Raw genomic sequence first — 9,293 nt, forward strand, 5'->3', positions numbered from 1 at the left:
CCGAAGAAGTGAGGTTTTTACTCACGAAAGCTTATGCCCAAATAAATCTGTTAGTCTTTAAGGTGCCACCAGACTCCTTGTTGTTTTTGTAGATACAGACTAACACGGCTACCCCCTGAACTTGACATAAATTTGTTAGTCTCTAAGGTGCCACAAGTACTCCTGTTCTTTTTGATTACAAGCATTTTCTTGATCTTTAGTAATGATGATGCTTAACATCTGACCTATAACATATTATAGCTTTAATTTTTAAAAAATTTTTAGCTCACGCGATTAACTCAAAAAAATTAACTGTGATTAAAAAAATTAATTGTGATTAATCACACTGTTAAACAATAGAATACCAATTGAAATTTATTAAATATTTTGGATGCTTTTCTACATTTTCAGATATATTGATTTCTATTACAACACAGAATATAAAGTGTACAGTGCTCACTTTATATTATTATTTTTATTACAAATATTTGCACTGTAAAAATGATAAACAAAAGAAATAGTATTTTTCAATTCACCTCATACAAGTACTTTAGTGCATGTAGATTTTTTTTGTTACATAACTGCACTCAAAAACAAAACAATGTAAAATTTTAGAGCCTACAAGTCTACTCAGTCCTACTTCTTGTTCAGCCAATTGCTAAGACAAACAAGTTTGTTTACATTTACGGGAGATACTGCTGACTGCTTCTTATTTACAATGTCACCTGAAACTGGAGAATGCTTTCAGATGTCTTAAAAGAGTAACACTCAGATGCGGAAACTACAGAACCTGAACCACCAAAAAAGAAAATCAACCTTCTGCTGGTGGCATCTGACTCAGATGAATAACGATCAGTCCGCGTTGCTTTGGATCGTTATCGAGCAGAACCCGCTATCAGCATGGACGCATGTATTCTGGAATGGTGATTGAAGCATGAAGGGACATATGAATCTTTAGCGTACCTGGCATGTAAATATCTTGCAATGCTGGCTACAACAGTGCCATGCGAATGCCTGTTCTCTCTTTCAGGTGACATTGTAAACAAGAAGCGGGCAGCATTATCTCCTGCAAATTGTAACCAAACTTGTTTGTCTGAGCTGGCTGACGTAGGACTGAGTGGACGTGTAGATTCTAAAGTTTTACATTGTTTTATTTTTGAATGCAGTTATTTTTTGTACATAATTCTACATTTGTAAGTTCAACTTTCATAATAAAGAGATTGCACTACAGTACTTATATTAGGTGAATTGAAATATACTATTTCTTTTGTTTTTTACAGTGTAAATATTTGTAATAAAAATAAATATAAAGTGAGCACTGTACACTTTATATTCTGTGTTGTGATTGAAATCAATATATTTGAAAATGTAGAAAACATCCAAAAATATGTAAGTAAATGGTATTCTATTATTGTTTAACAGTGTGATTAATTGTGATTAATTTTTTTAATTGCGCAATTATTTACGAATAATTTTTTTAATCACTTGACAGCCCTAATATAAACATATATAGATATAGATAAATCCTTGTCTTTACTATTTGTCTAGCTCTGGTCATCTGGTTTTCAGAAGGATTTCGTCCACCTAATAGGTATGCATTATTAAAGTACAAAGATGTAAATTTATGCTCTGTAGGTTTGTACTCTTCTCAGTAGGGTTATTCGCTCCCTTCACTAAGTATGTATTCTGTTTACCATTTCAATACTCTTCTAATATGTCCCTAAGGATTGCTTCCAGGTCACCCAGTCTGCTGGTTGCTTAACCCTGTCTGGCTTAGCGTCACACTGAACTTTTCCAGTTTTTGACCAAAAATTTTTGTTTTTCAGTTTTTCAGTGAAAACTCAAAATTTTCTGCATAAAATTTTTACAGAAGCATTTTTTTCATTTTCATTGAAATCCCTCCCTCTATTTGTATACCAGCTCTAATTCTGGGCCTTTTCCCAGCCTAAGCCATACCCTCTAGAAGGAGTATGGCATCACTAACTGTACCAGAAGCAACTGTATATTTATTATACTCTTGGTGTTATGAGGTACAATTTACAGTCTACATACCAAGTACTGAGATTCTAATTCAATGTTTATAGAGTCTTTAATTGAGCATAAGCCCATTGAGACCAACAGGAGTTTGCCTGCATAAGGACTGAATAAACACGGAATAAGGATCATAACAGATGACACCAGATATTCAAGGACTTAGACTGTGGTAGCCCATTTTTATAGCCACTCGAGTGGAGAGATATTCTTTCTTGTCATGCTGTCATCTTGTCACCTACGTAGGGCTAGCTACAGTGTGGTTTTAGACCTTTATTTTGGAAGCAGTCTCAAGTTAGCATTTTTCTTTTTCAGGAACAATTTTACACTTGCATTTATCTATGGGAGCAACTACTATTTAGAGGCCTAATCCTGCATTATTGAAGTCAGTGGGAGTTTTGCCACTGATTTCAATGAGTACAGAATCAAGCCCTATGTGCATATGTATCTGATTCCATCTGCAGTTCAAGTATTTAAACCTGTAAAGGTTAGTATTTGCACCCACAACGAGAAAATACAAATAAATAATAATACAAGAACCTCACAGTTGGAGGCTGCAACTGGTATTTATTGAATTAGGATAACCCTCACTCCAGGTAGCGTAGAACTTGCAGCCCCCTCACCCCACAAAAACTTGCTACCGATGAGGTCCCTGAGGAAATCAGATGTGAATTGAGCCAATTGACGTCTATGGAGTTACACCAGGGATGAATGTAGCCTTCTTTGTATTGTTACAGAATGAGTTTCTTGACTATCAGTAGCAAATTCTTCCCTTCACTCCCTAAAATACCAAAGATCTCTGCTTTTACACAGCTCTCTCCTCCTCAAAAAGCAAAAAAACATAACAACCCCCCCTAATATATTCTTTATTGTATTAATAATCACAGGTACCTTAAGAAATTAGTGTATTTATATCATGGATTGGGATCAAGAGATCCATTTCATCTTGCTAGTTTATTATTGACACTTCATTTGAGCAAATCTAAGTTTATAACTGCTGCATATTACATTATGGCTCGCTATTAACATACATGTCCTGTAAGGGGCACTGCAGGACTAGGTTAGCAGCAGCACAGTGTCATATACAACATATTGAAACAGGCTAAAGGCAAAGCCTGGGATATTACATCAGGTTTTTCTGATCTTTGTGAAAGGTGGATATGCAGCAGGTGGGAAATGAAGTGTGCTCACCTCTCTGAAGAGATGTGGATGGCATTAGAAAGTGCTGAGTTGCTGACTTTTCTCAAAGGTGAGTGTTATGGTCTAGTGCTTTATACTGATTTGTCCCTTTTCAGAGATTTGCCAGAAAGAATCACAGAGGCTCTTAGGAGCAATCCATTAACATTCAGGTAAAGGGAGGTTGGGGGTGATTCTCTGGTGAGTGATACAATTCTTCCTCTCTCTGGATGCTGCTGAATTATACCTGTCAGACAAGATCTTTATCTCTATAGCAAAGTCCTTAAAAGCACAAGTTTCAGAGTAGCAGTCATGTTAGTCTGTATCCACAAAAAGAACAGGAGTACTTGAGGTACCTTAGAGACTAACAAATTTATTTGAGCATAAGCTTTCATGGGCTACATCCGAAGAAGTGGGCTGTAGCCCACAAAAGCTTATGCTCAAATAAATTTGTTAGTCTCTAAAGTCCCACAAGTACTCCTGTTCTTTTTTCTTAAAAGCACAGTTCCCAATACCACATCTTCCCTTTCAACACAAAACTTAATAAAAATAACACTTAAAAACAACACTATCATAACACACAATGACAAACACTTATAACCAAATTCATAACTACTACTTACTAACAATGTTCAATTAGTCTCTGAAGTGCCCTGTGCTGTCATGTGGACCCACAGGGCTCCCCTAGAACATCGGCACTATGGTTGTGAGGCGGAGGCAAGTCCACTTGTTCCGGTTGTTCCAGGTCCTGGTGCTCCATTGTCTCAAATCTGCGCTGATTGTTGCCTGTCTGATACCCTCTGAGGCAAAATGGCAGACTCAGTGCCCCTTTATCTCCATCCCTTCTGGGATTTGGAGAAGGTATTGTCACCTGTTCCTCAGTAGTACATGTCCATCTGGGTGACAATCTCATATGACCACAGATCAAACTCTTGTGACACAATGCCGTTGTGTCCCATCACAGAGATTTTCATGAAATGGTGGTAGCTCCAGGGCCCCCAAATCAGACTGAGTTTCTTGTTTTGCCTTATCTGTCTCTACAAATCTGCAAGTCCTCAGTGACTCTGACATCCATTTCTAATAGTGCAGGCATTCTGTTTTCTTGTGACCAAAATGTCAGCAGGTGACAAACTGTGCTTCATTGATGCCATTCTGTAATTAACAGTGCTAAATACAAATCAGAGTCTGACTTCCCAGCCATTTTCAGTAGGCACTTAATTGTTTTGACACTGTTTTCCACCAACCAATTGGATTGCAGATAATGGGAACTAGTGGTTACATGTTTAAATCTGTACTTCACTGTAAATTACTTAAACTTATGCCCATTAAACTGTGGCCCATTGCCAAACATTACTATGTCAGGTATACCATCACTAGCAAAAATAGATTTGGTATGCACAATCACCTATTTAACTGTAATATCTTCTAGTAAGGCTATCTCAGGGAAGTGAGAACAACAATCTAGGACAAGTACATAGTTTATTCCAGACAGCATAAACAAATCTATGCCTACTTTGCTACAGAGGGCTAATTTTTCCTGTGCCACCAACATGGGCACTTTTGCTTGAGTTGCCTGCATTTTTGGTATATGCAACAAGACTTAACAGCTTCCTCAGTGTCACTGTTCATTTGACATTGAAATGTATCTGGCCCTTCTTTTAACCTTTTCAATCCCTAAACAATTTTCATATATCCCTTTTATTCCTAGTATCATATGGTGTTCAGTGATCACTCAGTGGCTTAAGGTGCTTGCAAGAGATCTGCTTTCTTCTGAGACTGGTTCCATCTGGTTGTGCATAACAACAAGAGGTTCCCAGCGCCCCTAGGATTACCATATTTCAACAATCAAAAAAGAGGACGGGAGGAGCCACGCCCTAGCCCCGCCCCCATCCTGCCCTAGCCCTACCCCTGCCCCTTCCACTCCCTTCACTTTCTGCCCTCCTCAGAATCCCCAACCCTCCCACCGCTCCTTGTCCCCTGACTGCCCCCTCCTGGGACCTCTACCCCTAACTGCCCCCCAGGACTCCACCCCCTACCTAAGCCTCCCTGCTCCTTGTCCCCTGATTGCCCCCTCCTGAAACCCTCCCCCCATCCTAACTGGACCCTAGGACCCTATCCCTTACCTGTCCCCTGACTGCCCCAACCCTTATCCACCTCCCCACCCCCAGACAGGCCCCCGGGACTCCCACGTCCCATCCAACCACTCCCCACCCCCTGACAGCCCCCCCCCCGAACTCCCGAACCATCTAAACCGCCCCCCCACTCCTTGTCCCCTGACTGCCCCCTCCTGGGACCCTTTCTCCTAACTGGCCTCCAGAACCCCACCCCTACCTAAGCCTCCCTGTTCCTTGTCCCCTGACTGCCCCCTCCTGAGACCCCCCCACCCTAACTGCCCCCCTCCTGAGACCCTACCCTCTACCTGTACCCTGACTGCCCAAAACCTTATCCACACCCCCACCCCCAGACAGCCCCCCCCCAGAACTCCTGACCCATCCAACCCTCCCCCTGCTCCCTGTCTCTTGACTGCTCCCTCCAGAACCCCCCTGCCCCTTCTCTGACCCCCTGGCCCCCTTACCATGCCGCTCAGAACAGCGTGTCGGGCTCCACGCAGAGCCCAACATGCTGCCGTGCTCCCCAGCGGAGCGCACAGCCCGGTCTCCGTCCCCGCAGAGTGCTGCGGAGTGGCGCGCTGGGCAGCTGGGGCGGGGGGGGAGCAGGGGGAGGAGCTCCAGACTGCCAGAGGTCCATTGCGAACGTCAGGTGATCTGCGAATGCAGGGAGTGGGGGGAGGGAGGGAGAGAGAGGAGGGGCGTGATCTCAAGCAGCAGGGGAGAGAAGGGGGAAGCGGAGGAGGGGCTCTGGCTGCTGGAGCCCCATGCGAGTGGCACGATCCGCCCGGCTGCCCTGTCAGCCGTGCGCGCTCGGCATGGGGGGGGAATCCAGACATTTACAAATTCCCCCTGGACGCTATTTTTTACTCAGAAAAGCCGGACATGTCCGGGAGAATCCGGACGAATGGTAACCCTAATCCAGACTCTTCATCTAGGAAACTCAGCCCACTCCCAGGACCATAGACTAGATGGATGACTGGTCTCGTCTGGTATGGCAATATATATGTTCCATTATCCTTTGAGGACCAGACATTGCTGATTGCAAATGGTTTTCTGCCGAGTCTTTCCACTGGCTTACAGCAATCTTAAAGAAAGTATTTTTATTTAGAAATCACCTCACAATTGTTTTCTATGCAAGGCACTGTAATAGTTTTCTTACTTCTGGTTATACTGAAATTCCCTTTTTGAGAACATGTATGCCCTACATTGGGGCCTTTTCTTGCAGACCTTACTCATGCAATTATTTTCATTGAAGTCAATGGGATTATTCACCTGAGAAAAGTCTATACCAGCGGTTCTCAACCGGGGGTCCGCGGCCCCCTGGAGGTCCGTGAGCCCTTTCAGGAGGACCACGGGGCTCCACAGATTAAACCTGGTGCCCCGAGCCCTGGTGTTCCCTCACCCTGGCTGAAGCTGGGAGCGGGGCTGAAGCCGGCAAACCCCTCCGCCCCCCATCTAAAGCCGGGAGCAGCTTCATGTGTACTGGGTAGCAGCCGTGTTAGTCTGTATCCTCAAAAAGAACAGGAGTACTTGTGGCACCTTAGAGACTAACAAATTTATTAGAGCATAAGCTTTCGTGGGCATGCATCCGAAGAAGTGGGTTGTAGCCCATGAAAGCTTATGCTCTAATAAATTTGTTAGTCTCTAAGGTGCCACAAGTACTCCTGTTCTTCATGTGTACTGTATGTATTCGCTGAAATTGTTTAGGACACACTAAAGCTGCCCATTGGCTTTTGAGTCATAATCACTCCAGGATATGATTAAAAAGCACTAAAATACACACATGGGGATTGCCAAGAATCATCCCTGTGCCATATGCTTTTCAATAAGCTTTGAGAAAGTGTTGCTCAAACTAAGGCTGGACTCCCCAGGGAGGTACTGAACTCTTGTAGGAGGAGGCACACAAGCACAAGGAAAATTGCAAAAAGTTTTATTTTATTTTTTTTGCTTTCTGGTTGGAACATTTTCACTAAGGAAAGGACTCAGCAGGCACAGAACAAGCAGGAATGAATAAATCAGCAAGAGAGGACCTCACTGCTTAAGCTGCATGTTTTAGATATATAACCTACCTTCCATCTCCTTTGGAGGTTACATCATGGTAGGGCAGATTTAAGTTCTGATGAGGGTTCTTTTATAGTTAGGGTATCCTGAGTATTTGGGGATAGTTTCCCCAAGCTCCATTTGTATACTACTGAGGATATCAGAATATGTACCTAAAGAAGGAGATTCAGTGATAAAGTTAAGAGACTCTCACTTACAGATAGTAAAAAGTAACCAAAATCAATAGCTAAGTGAGCTAATATATATATATATATATTTGAAATTTTAATTTAATTTTTAATTTTTCACAACAAATACTGTTTTGAGCTCCACAATTTTCTCAATTTATAGACATCCTTGAAAATGACATGTTAGAATGCAATGTGGGAACCTCATTCATCAGTATTTCCTTTAAGCGTTACTCTTGTCCCTGCTTGGAGCTTTTTCTATAGTTGACAGATAGCCATTTTGTTCTTTTTCCTGCAGCAATGCACAGAAAGTAAAAGTTCAAGGTGGCTGAAGCTTAGCCAGGAACCATCTGTGAGTGGGCAGACAAAAAACTATAAGAGACTGTCTGTAGAGCGTGATTCATTCTGGGGGTTAAAAGGTGCCTGGGGGTGGCGAGGCAGAGGGAAATTGCCCAGAGTATACTTACTCATTTGAGTTTGGGAAAGGTAGCAGAATTAAATAAGAAGACATCAGAATAGTTTGGGATAGAGCTGGTTGAATTTTCTTTACCACAACGTTTTCCTGTCAGAAAATATGGTTTAATCAAAATAGGAATTTTCTTCAGGAAAATGTTGATTTTGATGCTCTTTCACCTCCCACTCTGTCCAAATCAGGAGAATCTAAGGCCTGGTCTACATTGGGGGGGGGGCGGGGAGGGGTCAATCTAAGTTACGCAACTTCAACTACATGAATAACATAGCTGAAGTCGACGTACTTAGATCTACTTACCGCGGTGTCTTCACTGTGGTAAGTCAACGGTTGATGCTCCCCCATAGACTCCGCTTGCACCTCTTGCCCTGGTGGAGTACCGGAGTCGACAGGAGAGTGCTCGGCGGTCGACTTATCGCGTCTAGACTAGATGTGATAAATCAACCCCCACTGGATCGATCACTGCCCGTCGATCCAGTGCATAATGTAGACATGGCCTAAATGAAAAATTTCATTTCAAATTGACATTTTGAAATGAAACATTTGGAGGTGTCTATTTAAAATGAGAAATTTCATTTCAATGTACCAGAATATTTTATTTCAATTGGAAAAGTTAAAAATTTCCATTTTGGTCTGATTTGAAACTTTTCAGGTTTTTTTGGTTTTATGAAAATGTTTGATATTTTGATGGTTTGCCTAGATTTCGAATGGAAAGTAATTTTGAAATGTCAAGATTTCTCCTCTAAAGGATAATTCCATTTTCAAACCTCTCTAATGTGTGTGTGTGTTGTGGGCACAAATAGATGCACTTTACTATTCGATGGATGCATGTTTGTAGGCCAGCTGAAAATTTGACCCCTAAACAGTAACCCATGGTCCCCATTTGCCTATGAGTGCAAGGTGAAGACAAAAACGATCACTTGTAGATTGCTGCTGGTGAATTCAAACCAAAAATTAGTTTTATTAGTCTACAAAGGAAGATACACAAAGTAGGAAATATTATGCTAATGTGCATTTATTTTGATTTTAAAGTTCAGGAGCAGCACAGTTTGCACACAGATAAAAAAGAACAACAAAGATCTGCCCATCTCCTCTTCAAAATGGCTGACCTGACCCTTCTCCAAGATATCAAAGACTCCTGAATAAGAATAAATAAATAAAAGGAGGTTGAGCGTGTGTAGAATTGTAACAAGAACTCCTCAGTGGCATAAATAGTGGCTGTAGCATGGGTCTCCGTTTATTCCTTGGAGGTCTCCCTTCCAAGTATTCACCAGGCCTTATCTTACTTAAATTACAAGC

Source organism: Trachemys scripta, chromosome 8, assembly GCF_013100865.1.
Source record: "Trachemys scripta elegans isolate TJP31775 chromosome 8, CAS_Tse_1.0, whole genome shotgun sequence".
In the NCBI taxonomy this organism is placed as follows: domain Eukaryota; kingdom Metazoa; phylum Chordata; order Testudines; family Emydidae; genus Trachemys; species Trachemys scripta.